This window comes from Rhododendron vialii, chromosome 12a, assembly GCF_030253575.1.
Source record: "Rhododendron vialii isolate Sample 1 chromosome 12a, ASM3025357v1".
Classification (NCBI taxonomy): domain Eukaryota; kingdom Viridiplantae; phylum Streptophyta; class Magnoliopsida; order Ericales; family Ericaceae; genus Rhododendron; species Rhododendron vialii.
In genome coordinates this window covers 1,390,111-1,408,749 of record NC_080568.1, presented here as the reverse complement: position 1 = coordinate 1,408,749, position 18,639 = coordinate 1,390,111, and the positions used below count along the sequence as shown (strand labels likewise).

At 36.7% G+C, this 18,639-nt stretch overlaps 1 long non-coding RNA gene and 1 pseudogene across 7 annotated transcripts; both read right to left on the bottom strand.

Annotated features, from left to right (window-relative positions):
* Window positions 1-1,293: 1,293 nt before the first annotated feature.
* On the bottom strand, window positions 1,294-4,367 carry LOC131311827 (uncharacterized). 7 transcript variants are annotated; one of them, XR_009195600.1, is made up of 5 exons: window positions 4,035-4,298; window positions 3,704-3,795; window positions 3,171-3,316; window positions 2,815-3,056; window positions 1,294-2,645 (listed from the first exon to the last, which is right to left on the bottom strand). It is a non-coding gene; the product is annotated as an uncharacterized LOC131311827 (long non-coding RNA). The 7 variants fall into 7 exon arrangements; XR_009195598.1 differs by having other exon boundaries at window positions 1,294-3,056; window positions 3,704-3,805; window positions 4,035-4,318; XR_009195601.1 differs by lacking the exon at window positions 3,704-3,795 and having other exon boundaries at window positions 4,035-4,299.
* Window positions 4,368-4,702: 335 nt separating this feature from the next.
* The window catches only part of LOC131311539 (rRNA (cytosine-C(5))-methyltransferase NOP2C-like), a 109,996-nt pseudogene continuing 96,059 nt past the window's right edge, over window positions 4,703-18,639 (bottom strand).

Sequence of the window (18,639 nt, the reverse complement as noted above, 5' to 3'; positions counted from 1 at the left end):
ACCATGGTTGAATTGAAATGACACATTGCGAGGATATGTGATTCTTGTACACTTTTAGACACAACGAGAACATTCGGGGCCCATCAACAGGTGGGTGCCTGACAAGGGGTATCGGGATCCCCTAATTGGCCTGACAGAAGCAAAAGCTTGTATTGGTTACATTCAGGACCTACCGATAGGTATGGTGCCTGGCAAGCGGTATCGGGATCCCTTAATTGGCCCAGCAGGAGCTTCAGCTCATGACACATACGACGAAAGAATTTTGGACACATGATAGATGGAAATGGTTCTAGTTTGAGTTATACTATGATTGTTTAGTGGTTGTTTGAGCTTATTGATCTAAGATTATTGATTATCCTATGGTCTTTGTTCATATTCCTATCTTGAGATGCATTTCATTTGCATATAATGTTAGTGTAGAATTTCCTATAAGGCTAGTGTAGCTCAAACTTTACATCATTTCCAAGTACTAACTCGGGCAATAGCTTGCATGTTTGAATGCTTGGACGTGTACACACTGTTGAAAGCTAACAATGAGAAGTTACTTATCCATCTTCGTAAATCTCTTTTGGAAGATATATTTGTAATTCTATTCGTAAATCTTTTGACTATGGAATATTATAATCCTTAACTTTTTCAATACTCTGTACTTATGTTAATTTGGGCCTAGGAGCCAATGATGTAATCTTTCGAAAATTATTGGATGTTGAAGTGAGATTATGGGAATGGGAATGGGAATGCTATGTTATTTTGGGTATCGTACAGATTGTTGCGAGGTTTCATTTATCAAAATCCTTTATAATTATGTTAAAAATCGAGGACGTGACAAAGCTGGTGGGGTTTGAATTTTCACCTAGTGCAAAGAATATAGCGCGTTCATGACTTGGTTGTCTCTCAATTTGCCGAACTAAAATAACGCTCTCATAGTCACTTTAAAGTTTCTCTTTTTAAACAAAAGAAAGAACACCACGTTTTATGATTTTCATAGTCCGAACTTTTTTTAGCGCAAAGTCTGACCTCTAATTCCAATATACTTAATCAATATTCAAAAGTTCATTTTTTCCAGAAATTTTTTTGCTCTTAGTTCAGCCCCTCCCGAGTGGAAATCTTAACTCCGCCACTGCTAGTATTTGTCATGTAAGAAAGAAGCGTTGGTCCGCTTCAAGCATCGTTTATATGGGACTAGGTGAATTGTAACGTGCAAGGCACATCTGTTATGCCTGTTGAAGAGAACGATTTTGAATATTTCTAAAAAAAAGAGAAAATCAATACCCATACAGAGAAGATGCAGCATTTTAGTGAAGTACGCAAATCTGATTTGTTAGAGAAGTAAAACAAAAATGTAGTCTGATGTATTTTCTCTTGATAATGGTCGCTTCATATTCAATGGAACTTATAAAATGAAGAATCTATACACATTTGTTTCTTGGACCTGCTGAAGAACCTCCCTCTCTCTCTCTCTCTCTCTCTCTCTCTCTCTCTCTCTGATAAGTGCCTTGACAAAGCTGCAGTAATCTCAGATGCTGAAAGCAAAACTGGGGACTTCTCAAATCCATGGGTCCTCATCCTTCGGCAATACCCTCGGAATGTGCTCTGTTGGGGGAACATGAAAGTCCTAAGTAAACACACACAAAACAATCAATAATGATCCAATCTTATGATTTAATAGAGCACTAAAAGTCTTGTGTTGGATTAGTAACAAAGAAAAGAAAGAAACTCAAACTTTTACCATCTTCAACAGTAGTCTTTTGGATACTAAACAAGACGTTTTTATTTGTCTTGTAGTCAAGCACACAAGTATAAATGGAGCAGCACCATCATTCTATATATGTACCATTTTATGATGGAGGTAGTTCTATGCCCGTGGAGGGATGATGGTGGCAGAATGATGACCGCATGTCGTGGTGTGATCAATGTTGGCGAGGTACGTAGGTCATAACTAGGGACAGGTGCTTAATTGTGTCAGTTGTGTGGTGGTATATATACACAAGTAGTGGTGGTTGTAGTAGATTTTGTTTGGTCGACACGATTATAGAGTAGTAGAATTGGTGATCGTATGTATATATATGGCCGCCGATTATAGCAGAGAGATGGTACTCTCTGTAATGGCAGGTGGTGTCCTTTTAGGCGGTGGTTATGAATGATGACTATGACAATCAGTGTTGTATTCATGACTATCGATTATACGTGCTCTCTACTCAAATGCAATAAAAATTCTAGTATGTCAATTCATAAAAGTTAGGTTACCTGAAGCTCTTTAGCAAGCACTACCACTTCATCCAAATTCGCATTGGATTCCTAAGACAATTAGAATGCATCAATGAATTTGTGCTACAAAAGCGAACATGCAATCGTCAGAGCCACGTTAATCCACCATCATCATTCAAAGAGTAGGAAGTAAGGAACAAAATCTCATTTTGTTCCCACCAACAAAGCTGAAACATTTCTGTTTCCCAGGAAATCGACATGAAACAGAAGTGGGAATCCGTAATTCCAGTTTTTTTTTTTTACCTGGAATAAAACCTAACTCAAAACCATTAAGATGTTTCAACACCTATTACATTTTCCTCACGCTCTTCTACTTTCCATCAAACTAATGGGCTTTATAGTTCCAAAATGATAGATTTCCAAGGTAATCAATCAACCTAAAGAATACACTTTTTTGGACGAAAGGATATAAATCGCCACATCTTTTTTATCTTTCTACATTTCATGACTATCGATTATATGTGCTCTCTACTCAAATGCAATAAAAATTCTAGTATGCCAATTCATAAAAGTTAGGTTACCTGAAGCTCTTTAGCAAGAATCAACGTAAAGAATAAACTTTTTTGGACGAAAGGATATAAATCACCACATCTTTTTTATCTTTCTACATTTCATACCCCTACTCCCACATTTTCGACCTCTAAACCACCGAGTCCAACATGAAGGGGACATAAACAAACATGAAAGATTATTCACCTTGAGGGTTTTGCCATCTGGAGCAATATCCCTACCATGAAAGCACCAGAAGTCAACTCTAAGCTTGTCTATAAACTCAAAATTTGTTCTCACTGCATCATTAACAGAAAGAAACTACTCAGTTACTCATAAAGTGCAGTCAGTAATAACTGTGATAAAGCATTAGAATTTCTGTAGTTTCTATAGCAATAAAGATAAACAAATACCATGGGTACCTAAGCTCACAACTTAATGCAGCATGATGAAGACGATGATGTACTCTTCCTCTTTCTGAACGAAAAATTCTTTTGAACTTCTGGAGCTCACCTCCGAGCAACTCAATGAAATCAGACTCCTCCTTTGTCATGTCCGCCTAAATCTTCAAAAATCACAGGAACCAAAAAAAGCCCTATTCAGTAAATGAATTTCATGTATTGTTTGATAGGATATACATTTAATCTATAGAAGACACACTATCATCTTTCTATATTTCACAAAACCATCTTCAGAAGATCAGAAAAACCCAACGATTCAGAATAGCGCAACGGAAAGAATATACTTGCATTTATATATAAGATCCAAACACATGCATACAACCACAAACTCCATTTTCTTCCAAATGTCAGTAACATAAAAATGCCCCAAAAATATGCACAATCAAGCCATCTCGAGCAGATCGAGGTTGAGGATTTCTAGTGTTTATATTAATGCAACAATCTAAAGGTGATTCTCGAACCAACATTCGTTTATAGATTCATACCTGCGTCTATGCTGCTCAAAAGCCACCATCGATGAACACCAAATAGGCTAGGAAGCCCCAATCAACAGGTAAGAATCCCTAAATAAGAACTTCTGTAGCACACTGGTAGAGCCCAAACATGCAAGTCACACCGGAAACCAAGCAGAAAAAATACAAACTTTATTCAAAGACAAATGCCAAACGGAAATCACACACATATACATCTAACCCAGAGAAATTAGCACTAACAAAGACATGCAAATTGGGCAAATCAGATCCATAGAAACAAAATTTAAAGAAAACCCTAGATCTACAACCAAAAAGGATTTACGCCCAGGGAAAATATGTATACCTTTTGCAATTTCTGGTATTCATTGATAAGAGTCTGATACTTGAATATGGCCTTAGCAACCTCAAATTGACCATCGACGTTAGCGGTGAGGGGGACGCTATGGCTGATGGCCAAAAGAAGACCAGCGTCGGTGGCTAAAGCTTCTTGCTCTCTCGATCTTCAAAAAATGAGAGAGAGAGAGAGAGAGAGAGAGAGTCCTGAAGAAAATCACAGAAGAGAGAGAGAGAGAACCAAAAGCTCTGATGCAGATCTCCCACTCCAAATCAAAGACACCTCTGATACTCCCTTCACCCCTTGCCGAATGCCACCACGCAACTCACAAAGTGGAAGAAGTGAAATTACCAAACCACACAACTAACCAAGAACAACATCCCAACAATAAGAGGGTAAAATTGTCCAAAATGAGTAAAAAGTGGCAAGTGAAACCTCCCCCAAAGTGGTTCTTATTATAGAGGGGGAGGAAATGCAAAGGTGTCAAAAATATATCCAACACCTATCAATAAAAGAAGCTGAAATCTGACTCTGTGGCTCGTGTTTTACCAGATTTTTTCAATTGAGGCCTTCAATCAAGGGTCCTCTAGCTTTGAGCAGAAATCCGGTGGGCCCCACGACTAAGACACACACACAAACACGGGATTAAAGAAACACGCTTGAAATAAACCATATCAGAAACATCAAGTTGTACAACAAACCAACATTGGTGCACAAAATATTTGACCATATTCAATCACCAAACTATGTTGTTAAAGAACATTAAGACTCTTGTTGAATAAATCAACTCACAACTACAAACTTCCCCATATCCTAATTAGCAAGCCACCATTTGTGCTACAAATGTTTGACCAGCATAATTGAAGTAGAATGAAAATTCTGAAGAAAGTCAGCCAAGGTGACATCTTACAACCAAATGGATTTCACATTCGACATACCCAGTTGTGGATGTATAATTCATGTACTTATCAAAATAATGTGTTTTGTATACCCTCTAACAAGAGGGTTCCAACTAATCTCGCGATGGAACCTGTAAACTGAAACCATAGATCTTATTTCCCGGATGTATGCCCGTACCTACGTCTTGCATCACTATGTCAGAATACTTGTCTCATTGCTTTATATCAAAGCTCAGTCATCTTTGGGGTCGACATTAAAATTGGCTATGAAGAATCCAATAGTATCGAGTGGAGATGATGTATCAAATCTCTGAACAAGATCTTCCTCACCGGGTCTTAACCATTCCCTGAAAAAGAGAGAAACTCAATCGTTAAATACACTCTCTCTCTCTTCACGGAATCGTTAAAGTAACTGAGCAATGAATCAAGCTGTACTTTTTCCTACTTGTGTCAGATTATTATGATTTTAATGACATGGGTATAAAAAAGAAGAGTATTTTCTTGATTTGTGCTTTGAAGGACATCAAATCTGACTGGTCTCCAGTTTAATGAATTTTAGGTAAGTTTTGGTAATGTATGCTTTATTTAATCAACATTTGCAAAATCTCAAGTGAGCTTCCTATAGTGCAAAATTAGCAGATTGCAATTAGGAAAAATTATTCAGCGCTCCCAGGGTACCGTGTATTTCGTCGTAGGGACACTATCGTTAACTTTTGTTCGGTGGTTGGGAGACAAGGGATCCACATTGGGTGGTGGCAATCTTTTATTTGTAGGGAGTACCACATGATACTACGGGAGTATTGAATAATTGGCCTTCAATTAGAGAATCAAAGCAATCGAAAATTCCTTCATGTTTTCAATTTGCAATTGCATTTATCAGTCAAATAAAATGGACAGAGAAGAGCACAGATTATTTTTTTTTATGTTTTCAATGTCATTGTTCTCCATGAATCCAATAGCTCAATTGTCAATTTGCATAAGAGAGTAGGGAAGATTGCAGGATAGATATAGTTGTAGGAGATGACTAGAGGATGAGTACTTACTCAATGGACCCGGCAGACAGTTGACAACCACCAAAAAGGCCAGGTCCTCCAACGTGTGGATGCTGAAATGAAATGCAAAATCAGACTACATAGTTTTCTTTTCTGTGGGTCAGACTGCATAGCTTGAAATATCAACAGCTAAAGTAAGACTTTTGAAGAAAACATTTTTCAAACTCTCAAAAACTCAAAACCATACCTCGCCTAGAGAATTCCAAACTCAAAGTACCTCCAAAAAAGTACAACTACTTTGACAACAACCATTACACAAAAACGCCCTAAAGTGCTGTTGAAAAATGTATGCATAATAATTTAAGAAAAATTATATGTATTACATTTATATATTTATTTTGATGGACGTTGAAAAAATGATATTATGATGTTTCGGCAAATGCTAATCTTTCGAAAAGTCTTTTTTGGACTAAATATTTTAGGCCTTGGAACATTGCATAAAGTCTCTTGGATTCAAAGTTCAAATCTTACAAAGACTTAATGAGCACGATACATGCTTTAACGGATTTATTTAGATGAAATTTTGAGCCACAGGTTGACGAATCGGCTGACAGGCCGGCTGTCTGAACACAGAGCTGTGACAACTGGAGACCATCGGATGACCCACCGGATGACCGGCCGGTCGACCACCCGGATGACCACTCTGTCAACCGGCCAGTGTAAAATGGCCTCCAACGGCTAGTTCCAACGGCTCAACTCTCCAACGGTTCCATCACTTTACAAACGGCTAGTAGGAGATTGAAAGGCTATATAAGGGTTCAAGAACTCATTGATGAGTGGGGATTCAAGCTACAACTTTCATATCACCCCAAGCAAATTCTCCAAAAATCAAGCCAACACTTTCATATCTATCTTGAGAGAAATTTTGTATAAGTTGAGAGCTTTCACTTTCATATCTACCTTGTGAGGTTATTGTTATTTGAGAGCTTCAAATTTCTCCACATACTTGTAATTTCTAAGTGAGTATTTGAGTCAAACACTTGAAAGCTTAGAAGACCAAATTCGGGTTGGAATTTGGGTGTTATTGTTTTTGAGAGGTTTTCGGAGAAAACTCTTGCGGTTGCACTAGCTCCTCGGGAAAGCTAGGGGATAAGGTCGTTGTAAGCACCCGCAAGACTTACTGCTTGTAATCTTTTTGAAGATTAAAGGAACCTTCAAGTAGTTGCTTGAGGAGAAGTGGACTAGGCCGGACCGTGGACAAATCCGGGCCGAACCACTATAATCGGGTTCTATCTCTCTAACTCTCTCTCTTTTACTTGCTCATATTATCTTGGATATATTTGTTAGAGATTATTAAGCAACCCGATTCCCCCCCCCCCTCGAGGTTGCAATTTTTGGTTAACAAGTGCAAACGGAAAATGCATCATTTTATGGCTCAATCGACGGTCCCATACAAAAATCAGACAAACTAAGTGACCATATGGTTGCACCTCATTACTTGCACTTTTGGACGTTCATCATAAGTTTCATTTCTGTATACTATAGAATTCAGTAAGTGATACTCATTTGGATTTAAGAGGTTTGCATGTACTTTCAAGTAATTCTCCGAAGAAACTTCTGTGTGCCTCGCTTTTCTGCCATAAATACTTTTACAGCAACCAAGATATGAGACTAGCTTTAGCTAAATGAGCCATCTACAAACAGGACATTTGTTGCAAACCTATTCCATCTTCAGTAATTATCACTTAGATAGTGCTTACACTTAACAGGAAGTAATTCATCTTTTTTGTATTCATATCACCGAAAAGGGTTCAGTAATTATCACTTGGATAGTGCTTACACCTAACAGGAAGTAATTCATCTTTTTTTGTGTTCATAATTCATATCACCAAAAAGGGCTAGCAATGAGTACAAAAGCAAACCTAGCCTATACCATTTCTTCAAGCGATCAACACAAAAGACTCACTACTTTATGGTCTGGTCCATTTCCTAGTAACTAGATAGCGGTCAAGGTTCTTTAAATCTTTAACCCCCATTATGCCCTATCATATACAAGGATAGTCCCAATTTGGTCCTTCCAACTTACCTTATTTATTAGTAAGTACAAAAATAGCCATAAAGTAAACTTTTCTCTCAATCTTGTTTCAAACCTAAACCTTACAATTCTTAATCGGTACAATCCCATTTATTTGTCCACATCCATTTGCAGAAATTCATTGAAGATGGATAATTGTCATATATCTAAGTATCTAACAGCCTTATTCCTCCCTCTTTTTCCCTCTTTATATCCAGTGCATTAGCACCTTAGGCCAAGCTCCCGTACCACTCTTCAACCCCTTCCCTATCATCCTTCGAAGCTCCAATTAAAACCATATTCTACATCAGCAAAGCATGCATTCAAATTTTCCATAACATGAAGTGCTATCCCTTGGTATTGTGCCATGTTTTCCATTAGGATCAATTTTCTTTCTTCCAAAAGCAAGTGCTGCATACCGATTTTTCTGCTGCCAGGAATTCAATCTCTGAACAAATAGATGCTGGAAGATGAAAAATTAAAAAATATGGGCGGTGTGTTATAGAGGGTACAAATAGTGCTGCATACGGATTGAAATTTGGCCACTTTGTACCGAAAATGCCCCCCGTATGGATGTTTGGGAATGGGCGGTGTGTTATAGAGGGGTATTATTGTTATTTCGGTACTCTCTCATGTGGGAGTATAATCCTCTTCCCGCCCAAAACAAAACAAAATAGTCAACTGCCAAAATACATGAAATTTTCAGAGCAAAAAATATCTCACTTTTGTACATTATTTTTCGAATTTTATCACACCAAATCAAGATCTCAATTATTTCTTTAATTTAGTACGGAAATAATCTCAAAATTTATTCGGGAAAGCATATTAACTTTTTATTCAAAAATTTCACATCTTTTCGATGTAAACTAATTTTTTGGGACGGATGGAGTAGGAAATACAGTGGTTCTATTGGTGCAGATATCAAATGTTACAAGCACGCATAGACATGGATTGGGTCCCAACAAAATTATCAAGAGCCGCTAATTTTGTTCGAGGAGCATTGAACAGCACCTGAGGCGCATAAGAGAATTCTAAGATGCACAATATTACACGTAAATTGCCCTCTATCTTTCTACCTACCACCACTGCTACCAAAACAGCACAACCTCCACCACCATCACCTCAATACACTACGTACCACCGTACAACTACCCTCTATAACCATCACTTCACTACCTGCACAAACAAACAAGCGTGACCATTGATCTAGCTGTATCGCAATCTGAAACATCGAAAAAGAAGAAGTAACCAATCTTAAACAGTTAATTTAGCACGCCACAATGCTCGGTCCTTCGACTTGTATACATTTTAAAAAACACTACTTCCTTATTTATAGACTAGTGCACGCCTAATGCGACGGCTCGAAGAAATTGGTGTTCAATAAAGTGTCCTTAGCGAGGTGTTAGGATATTGCCTGACACACACCCACATAGTTATATCACAATGAACGAACACCAATCACCCGTTCTACTTGCTGACAACCCTGACAAATTTTGGATGCACAACCACACCATTCACAATCAGTCACACTTGAAGAAAATACAATCATCTTTGTATGACCAACATAAAATTAGCATATTTATTTCTCTCTTTTGTACCATTCTTGTCTTCTTTCCATCTTTTTTTCCTTCGATGATTAGAATTTCAAAAAAATGTATTTTTCAACTCTTTCAAGGTAACATCATTGTATGCTTTAATGTGTAAATAATTTTTAATCATAATTATTAGAGTTAGAAAGTAGACTCAAAGAGCTTTTCAACGGTTCTAACCACGTATAAACGGAGCTTGAGAGTGTCTATGGATGCCAAAAGTTTGACCTAGTTTGCAATTTGGAACCTATGTCTGGGGTGAGAGAATAATTATACTCTACCTCACTCATCTTTCTACCGCTGCCACCACCGCAACACCTCCACCACCATCACCTCACATCACTACGATATTAACACTACCCCTATACAATGATCACTTCAATATCTACGAGATTTAGGATCATTGCATGCTTTAATGTGTAAATAAATATGCATTATAATATCTAGTGGGAGAAAGTAGACTCAATAAAATTTTCAACGGCTCTAACCACGTTGAAATTGGAGTCCGACAGTTCCTGTGGCAAGTCCCAAAGTTTGGCCTACTTTTTCTACAGAAAGCTGTGCCCGGGGCGCAACATAATGCGTTGAGCCGCATAACTCAACAATGTCTGTCGCCCGAGGCGCATTGTCCTGCACCTAAGGCGCATAATAGAATACTTAGATGCAAATTACCTGTAAATTGCCCTCGTCTTTTTTGGTTGAAGCGCGCTTTTTTGGTCGATTTTGAAAGAAGTGGGCTTGTTTGTGCCTTTTCGTCTTTCTCACCTTTCTGCTTTTTGCGCCTTATCGTCTTTCGCGCCTTTTCGCTTTTTTGTGCCTTGACTGCGCCTTGTTCAAGTCGCCTCGTCTGGACTGATGCAAGACGCTGGGGGGCGCACCTCGCCTTGTACCTAGGTGCGTCTTTGACAGCTATCGTTCTACCTATAACATTCGCAGATGCACCACTCATACTGAACCCTATCCTAATTGAACATGGGTCTGGAAACTGCTATGTAACCCTCGAATCTAACATTTCTTCGGGCTTTTGGCACAACAACGCCTCCCACTGCGTGATAATCTATTTCCTAGGCAAATTAATTACTCCTTCAGCAAAACTTCAATGATGCTCCCAAGTGGTATAGGAGCATCATACTCCCAATGAATATGGACCATTGGATTGAAAATAGCCAAATCACAGCCCTTGGATCAAAACCAAAAATCAAAAGTTGAGTGGTTTTGTTAAAACTGAGATGGTTTTGTGAACTTTGACAAAAAAAAACGGAAGATTACTTACTACAGAACAGGCAACACTTACCATTGTATAAGGTAATACTTACCACACAAACAAGCAACACTTACTACAACCGGTTGGTCAAGTAACAAGTTACCATTAAGTTTAAAAAAAAAAGAGTACCCGATTTTTCGGATGGAAAATATGCAAATTTTAGGGATTTATATATTAGAAGAATTATCTAAAAAATGGTGTTCATTTATAAATCTAGTTTAAAATTTTAATTTGTTATGAAAATATAAAAATTTGAAAAATATTTTCCATAATTTCCAAATGACATTATAAATGTACTTAATTAATTAATTTTCAAATAATAATTTATTATAGATATATTTAAGTAACTTAGTTTTAAATATTATGGAAAAAACAAGATATTTATTAATATTTTGATAGCTTATAAATTTAGTTAATATCTATTATAAAATAACGCTACAAGTTGATTGTTACAACAAAATTGAACGATAAATATATTTTTTTTTAATAGCTATTGAATAATTTTGTAGAATTCTCAATGAATTTGTGGTAGTATTTAATGAAATTAGGCTATTCAATTTCATTAATATAGTTTATAGTGATCAATATGATATATTTTGCAAATCTTATAACTAATAGTGTTGATACTAATATTCTTGACAGCGATCAATCAATGAGAATTGATTCATTTGTAATTGATTAATCTAGTTATATGTTCAACCAATTGATCAAACGATTTAAATCGATTAAGATCATATTTGGCAGATGTGATAGTTAACAATGATGTTGATTAATAGTGATTAGTGAAAATTAATATAATTGGCTAAAGTAGGCTGACTAATTTGTTTAATTATTTAACCACAGACTTATCTATTTCAATCCTTCAAGTTACACAATTAGCAAATTTTAAAAATGGTTATTTGATGGTTAACATTGATCACTTAGCAAATGAAGGAGTAACAGTCTTTAAGGTTAACATTGATCACTTGGCTAGTGTAGGAGTAACCACTAGTGAACCAATAAATTGAAATATCTCATTTATTTGATCTTTTTTTAAAAGTAATTTTATTAATATAAATGATTTTATTTAATTTATCATAAAAGTAATACAATAGATCCAAATAAAATTTAATGTGGTAGGTAATATGATATTAATGAAGATATACATAAATGTATACCTACCCGTCATTAATGTCATATTTACTATAGAATAAAGCTTACTTACCAAAGCATAAGGCTAGAGATACCACAAAAATTGAATTTTTATGATGGACAAATATTCGTTGATAAAACTTACCACATGGTTGAAAATACTTACCATGAAATAAGGGCAAAACGACTATATGCTTAAACCAGTTTTACCACACAAACTGATTCACGTTTTGCCAATTACCGTGTTTACCTACCACCAATTATGACATTAATGGTACTAGGTTTCTCCATGTGTACCATAAATCCTGCAAACGTATCCACTCTAACTCCTCTAGCTTTCATTCATCTCTTCTCTTGTCCAAAAAAAATGAAGATTTAAGAAGAAGCTCCATAACAAGTTGAAGAAGTTCACCAAGTAAGTTTTTTTGAAGAACAAACTGAATTTAGTTGTGATGATTACCTCATACCAACTTACTGAAAGATCATAAGTTGAAGAATCTTGAATAAGTGTTTCACAAGAACCTAATGAAGCTTCCATATGGTTTTTACGATTTAAGAAGAAGCTCCATACGGTTTTTACGTTTTTTATGCTTATACTTACCATTTCTTATGGCCATCTATACCACTTTTTATGGTATTTTTATTACGGATGAAAACTGTATTAGGAAGTATCTGGAGAATAAGTTCTCCGTATTTGTGGTAAGCATATCCAGAATTTAGTAAAAAAACCCTGTATTTGTGGTAAGTATGGTTATGGAAATGGTAAGTACTCTCCGTAGGTAATATAGTTTTACTTGCCATACCATAGGTAATAGTATTTGTGGTAAGCATATCTATGTTAGTATATTTTTGCTTAATAGCTATTGAATAATTTTGTAGGATTCTTAATTGAATTTATGGTAGTATTTAGGGGGTGTTAGCCGAAACCGGAAAATCGACCGAAACCGAAAAAACCGGACCGGACCGAATTTTTTAAACCGGTTGAATAATTTCGATCCGGTTCCGGTTTTAAAAGTTTTACAAACCGATTTTTCGGTTCGGTTTTCCGGTTCGGTTTCCGGTTTATGTCTTCTAAAAACCGGTCGAAATCGGACCGGATATATAATATAATATATACATATATATATTAACCCCTTTACCAATTGAGCCCTAAATTCCCAAAAAAAATTTCATTCTACGCCACACCCCACAATCCCCTCTGTCTCAGACTCCCACTTCTGAGTTCTCACTGCTCCCACCCATGATTTGAATCTCTCTCTCTCTCTCTCTCTCTCTCTCTCTCTCTCAACGACGAGTTCCTCGGCCAGCTGTCTCTCTTCTCCTGTCAACGATGAGGAACGACCACCGATCCATGAGGCGATCCAGCCGGCTGTCTCCCACTCTGTCCACTCACACACAGGTCTCTCTCTCTCTCTCTCTCTCTCTCTCTCTCTCTCTCTCTCTCTCTCTCTCTCTCTCTGTGTGTGTGTGTGTGTTTGTTTGCTCTATTTTTTTCCTAATCAAAACTTTTGCAAGTCCTTACGGTTTCATCGGCTGTCTCATCTCGTATGAATAGATCTGTTGTTGTTTTTGTTGTGAGGGGCGGCTTTTGATCTGTTGTTGTTTACGTGTTTCTGCTTTTTTTTTTTTTTGTAGATGGATGATTCTGGTGTTACTGTTACTGGTATTGGATCTAATAATGTTGATAATGAACCCATCACAGTGGATGAACAGAGTCCGAAACGTAGTCCGAAACGTAGTCCAAAACGTAGTCCGAAACGTAGGGCTAATCAGTCTGAAGTCTGGGATCATTTTGAGAAATTGGAAAAGGTTGAAGGACAAAAGCAAAAGGCTGTTTGTAACCATTGTGGCCAAATATATACTTGTGATTCAAATTCTAATGGGACATCATCAATGAAAACACATATTAAGTTGATATGTAGACAGTATGAGTTTAGCCAGTACAATTTGAAGAAGAACCCAGGTAAGAGACAAAAAACCCTAGCGTTTGAACCCGTGAATGGAGGAGGCACCGGCGCGGTTCCAAAGCTTACCTCCGTTAGCTTTAGTGTGGAGGCATGTACAAAGGCCTTGGCTGAAATGATTATTCTTGATGAGTTGCCATTTCGTTTTGTTGAGGGTCAAGGTTTTAAACGGCTCATATACGTGATGCAACCAAAGTGGGAAAATCCGTCAGGTAGATTAATGGTCGCAAAAGATTGTATGAAAATATACCAAGATGGGAAGAAATCTTTGAAAAGAGCACTTAAAGACCAACGAATTTGTCTTACCACAGACACTTGGACTTCTCTTCAAAATCTTAACTATATGTGCCTCACTGCTCATTTCATTGATTGTGATTGGAAGCTTCACAAAAAAATTCTTAACTTTTGTTTAGTTCCAAACCACAAGGGAGAGACACTTGGTAAGGTGGTGGAAGAATGTTTGGTGGAATGGGGGATTGACAAATTTTTGACAATCACAATCGATAATGCAAAATCCAATGATGGCATAATTGATTTTTTGAAGAAGAAGACCAAGAAAAGAGACACCACTATTCTAGACCACGAGTATTTACATGTTAGGTGTTGTGCTCATATATTGAATTTGGTTGTACGTGAGGGGTTGAAAGATGTTGATGTGTCAATTGCAAGAGTGCGCAACATTGTGAGGTATGTGAGATCCTCACCGCAAAGGTATGCCAAGTTTAGATCATGTTGTGATAAAGAAAAAATTGTTTCTAAACTTGTGCCATGTTTAGATGTTGCTACTCGTTGGAATGAAACATACTTTATGTTGGAAAGAGCATTAATGTTTCAAAAAGCTTTTGAGAGACTGGAAGATGAAGATAGTCTGTCACTTATTGTTGGTGTTAGAGAGGATGAGATTGGTGTAGAATCTGTAGATAATGAATTGGAAGGGGAAGTACATGGTGGGTTAAGTGACATTATGAATCTCGAGAAACAACATGAGAGGGGTCAAGGGAAAGGGAGAGGGAAACAAGTAACACATGGTACTCCTAGTAGTGATGATTGGAATGTTGTGGAAATGTATGTTGAAGTTCTTAAGGTGTTTTACATTCTAACCGAGAAATTTTCGGGTTCTTTGTATGTGACATGCAATACATTTTTCAAAGAGATCATGACCATAAAAACTGCAATTGCTAAGTTGGAAAATAGTGATAACCCTAAGTTGAAGGTTTTGGCTAGTGGCATGAACAAAAAGTATGACAAATATTGGGGTAAGTTTGACAAAATAAACTCTTTATTGTTGTATGCCAATGTTCTTGATCCCCGTTACAAATTTGTTTATGTGAGATGGAGCTTGACCAAACACTATGAGAAAAGTATTGTTGAAAAGAAGGTTATTGAGATAAAAGAGGGGATGCTAAAGCTTTTTAATTGGTATGAGAAGAAGAGTGTTGAACATGAGAAAACACAAAATGTTGGTGAGTCCTTTAGAAGTGAGAAGAATTCAAAGGAGTATATGAATTTTTGTGAGGAAATGGACGATGAATTTGGGCGACACATGGAAGAGGAGAATAATATGGAGAGCAAATCGGAGTTAGAGAGGTATTGGTTGGAGAGTAAGGAAGACTCTAAAGTTCATGGTGATAAGTTTGATGTGTTGGCTTGGTGGAAAGTTAATTCTCCTAGGTATCCCATTCTCTCTCAAATGGTACGGGACATTCTAGCTATTCCGGTATCTACCGTTGCATCCGAATCCGCTTTTAGCACTGGAGGACGTATTCTTGATCCATACCGGACCTCTCTTTCTCCCAAAGTAGCGGAGGCCCTTATTTGTGCACAAAATTAGTTGAGGAGTCCTACTCAAATATCTCTTCGAGAGGCACTTGATGAGGTGGAGGCACTTGAATCCGGTAATACTCTTTAACTATAGCTTAACTGTATGAGTTTTGTTTTTTTAGTTCGTGGTTTAACTTGTTTTGCATTATAAATTTTTCTGTCATCTTTAGAGGTTTCGGAAGCATTGAAGGAGGATGAATCATGTGTCACTTATTTGTGATAAAAAGAAAGGAGTGAAGAACAAAGAGGTAAGTTCGAATCATGTGTCACTTTCGTTTTTATTCGTTTTTCTATACATGAGAATTGGTGTATACGTTTAAGTACTAGCGAACGTTAAGAAATCAGTTGACTAACGTTTTAATGTCCGAACACTATGTAGTTGTGCATTCAGTTTGTCAATGTCTTTTACAAAAGTTGCATTCATGCCATGTTCTTTGATTCTCTTTGCCATTTTATCCACTTGTGGTGTTCACATCTAACCATGGAGTACATTGTACGACCCGTTCAAGCAATTAGATTTCTATTCTCAACCTATGATTTAGTTGAACCCATTTTGACTGTTGTTCTGCCTTTGGCTATGGGTATCTAAAGAAGAAAATTAGATGTTTGTTCGCATCCGCTGATTCTCTTAGATTGGTGTTCGCATCTAACCATGGAGTGCATGTCGTAGTCTCAGGATTTCTTTTTATTCACAACCATATTGCATAGCGTTGTGTGAATCTAGAGAAAAGTAATTAGAAATTACTAATTAATGGTGAATATTTTTATGGCTGCAAAGAGATTTTGCAGTTTTGGAGTTGATTTGCTAATCTGGCAACTCTATTCTGTAGGTTCCAATTTTCCTGTATACCTTTGTTAAGTACACAAATTGGGAATAATTTCTATCATTCTGAATTTTTTTTTTCGTTGAGGAAAATGTGCAGGCAACTGCAAGGGGAGAAGAAGGTATGACGTTGTTCTTTGTTTGCTACAACCCTAACTGCGGCCATCGTTGGAGAGATTGAGGTCGATCTGCTTGTGGCGATTCCGTGTGCTGAAGTTCAGTCTTGATTCAACTGACCATATGTCCTTGTTCTTCTTCTTTCTTTTGATCGTCGTCCTTGTTCTTCTTAGCTGGTTACTAGCGAAAGATGAGAACTTTTGCATGAATCTATGCATTGTGTTTCTGCATCGTCTATTTTTATGTTGCTGCTGCTGTGGTGTTGTGTTGCTGTTGGTGGATGCATTTTTTTTTTGGTCGCAGCTTGCTGTGTTGTTGAACTAAAAATGTTGAACATTCATTTTATTTTTCTTGTTGGGCTTGGCCCTTGGGTTGTAATTTAAAAGCCTATAAATTGTGTAATGGGCTTAATTATGTTTTTATGGATTTTTTTGATGTATTGGGCTCAAAATTGATCCTTTTTGTTGGGCCAAAAAAAAGTGTTGAATTATGAATTTTTGTGGATTGAATTGTGAATTTTTTGATGTGTTGGGCCCAAAATGTGACCCATGAATGAAAACCAGATTAACCGAATAAATCGGATCGAAACCTGTAACGACCCGGATTTTTGACCCAAATTTTTTTTTCTAAATATAATATTATTATAATTATTTTCCTTAATGCAATTCTTTTTTTTAAATACAATTATGCATACAATATATACATGCATTTTTTTTTAAAATTTTCCTACACATACATGCGTACATGCACACTCCTTCTCCTCCCTCACCTCAAACTCTTTCCGTCTCTCCGTCTCCTACGCAGTCTCTACTTCCTCCCTAACCCAAAAACCAAGCCAAATTCGTCCATTCCAAATCCCATGAACCCAACCCCATTAAATTCACTCTTATTCTCTTCCACCAAAATTCTCCTATAAATACCCCACCTCATTGACCCACGAAATTTACACCACAATATTCCCCACGCCCCACCAGTCCAAAAGAGAGAGAAAATCAAGTTTCAATCCATGGAGTTTTAGAGAGAGAAAAGTGGGTTTCATAGCCACGACCAACCGAGACCCGAATTGATCATTCCAATCACTACCCTCAACCCCAAGCATCCCCAAGCATTATTCAATTCGAGCCCAAGATCTCCCGATCGCCAAAACCGATGTTGTCTTCTTCCTCAAAATTCAAGATTCGTTTTTAAATCAATTCGATCCGATTAAAGGTACTATAATCCTATCCAACCTCTTCTCTAAGTATATTAAGTGTTCATATGCTTAACCCTATGTCCCGAACGAAAAAAATATAGTTTACCGCGCGTTTTCTGCCATATTCATCAATTTGATATTATTTTTGGGCCCGACACTCTATTTGTAATTATTTTCGAAGAAGATAACCTTTCTGATATTTATTTTACAATCCGACTGATATTAATATTATGAAAAACTACTGATCTGATATTATTTTCTTACAAAATAATATTATCTTAGTATAAAACGTATTAATTATATCAGTTTAATTTATCTTGTTGATTGAGTTGGTTTTAAATGTTTCGAAACAATTTTGCGACCTTCCAAACTTTTTTTTTTACGCCCGAACTATTTTTCCTAGACTTTTCACACCTCAAAGATCATGACTTGTTAATATCATATTTTTTTTATTTAATTATCTATTTATTGAATTATTTATTAGTTATCTTTCAAAGTTTACAAACGAAAAATCTTTGCGACCTTCCAAACAACGTTTTAACACCCAAACAAATTTTTCCCAGACTCCTTACATCTCAAAGATGATATCTTATTGAATTAATATTTTTTAATTTAAATTACTATTTATTGTTATTATTATAGTGTTTCCAATTAAAATTACTTTACGACCATATAAACCTTATTACCAATGCCCGAGTAATTTTATTTAGACTCCCTACATTCTGTAGATGAAACTTTGTTAACCTCA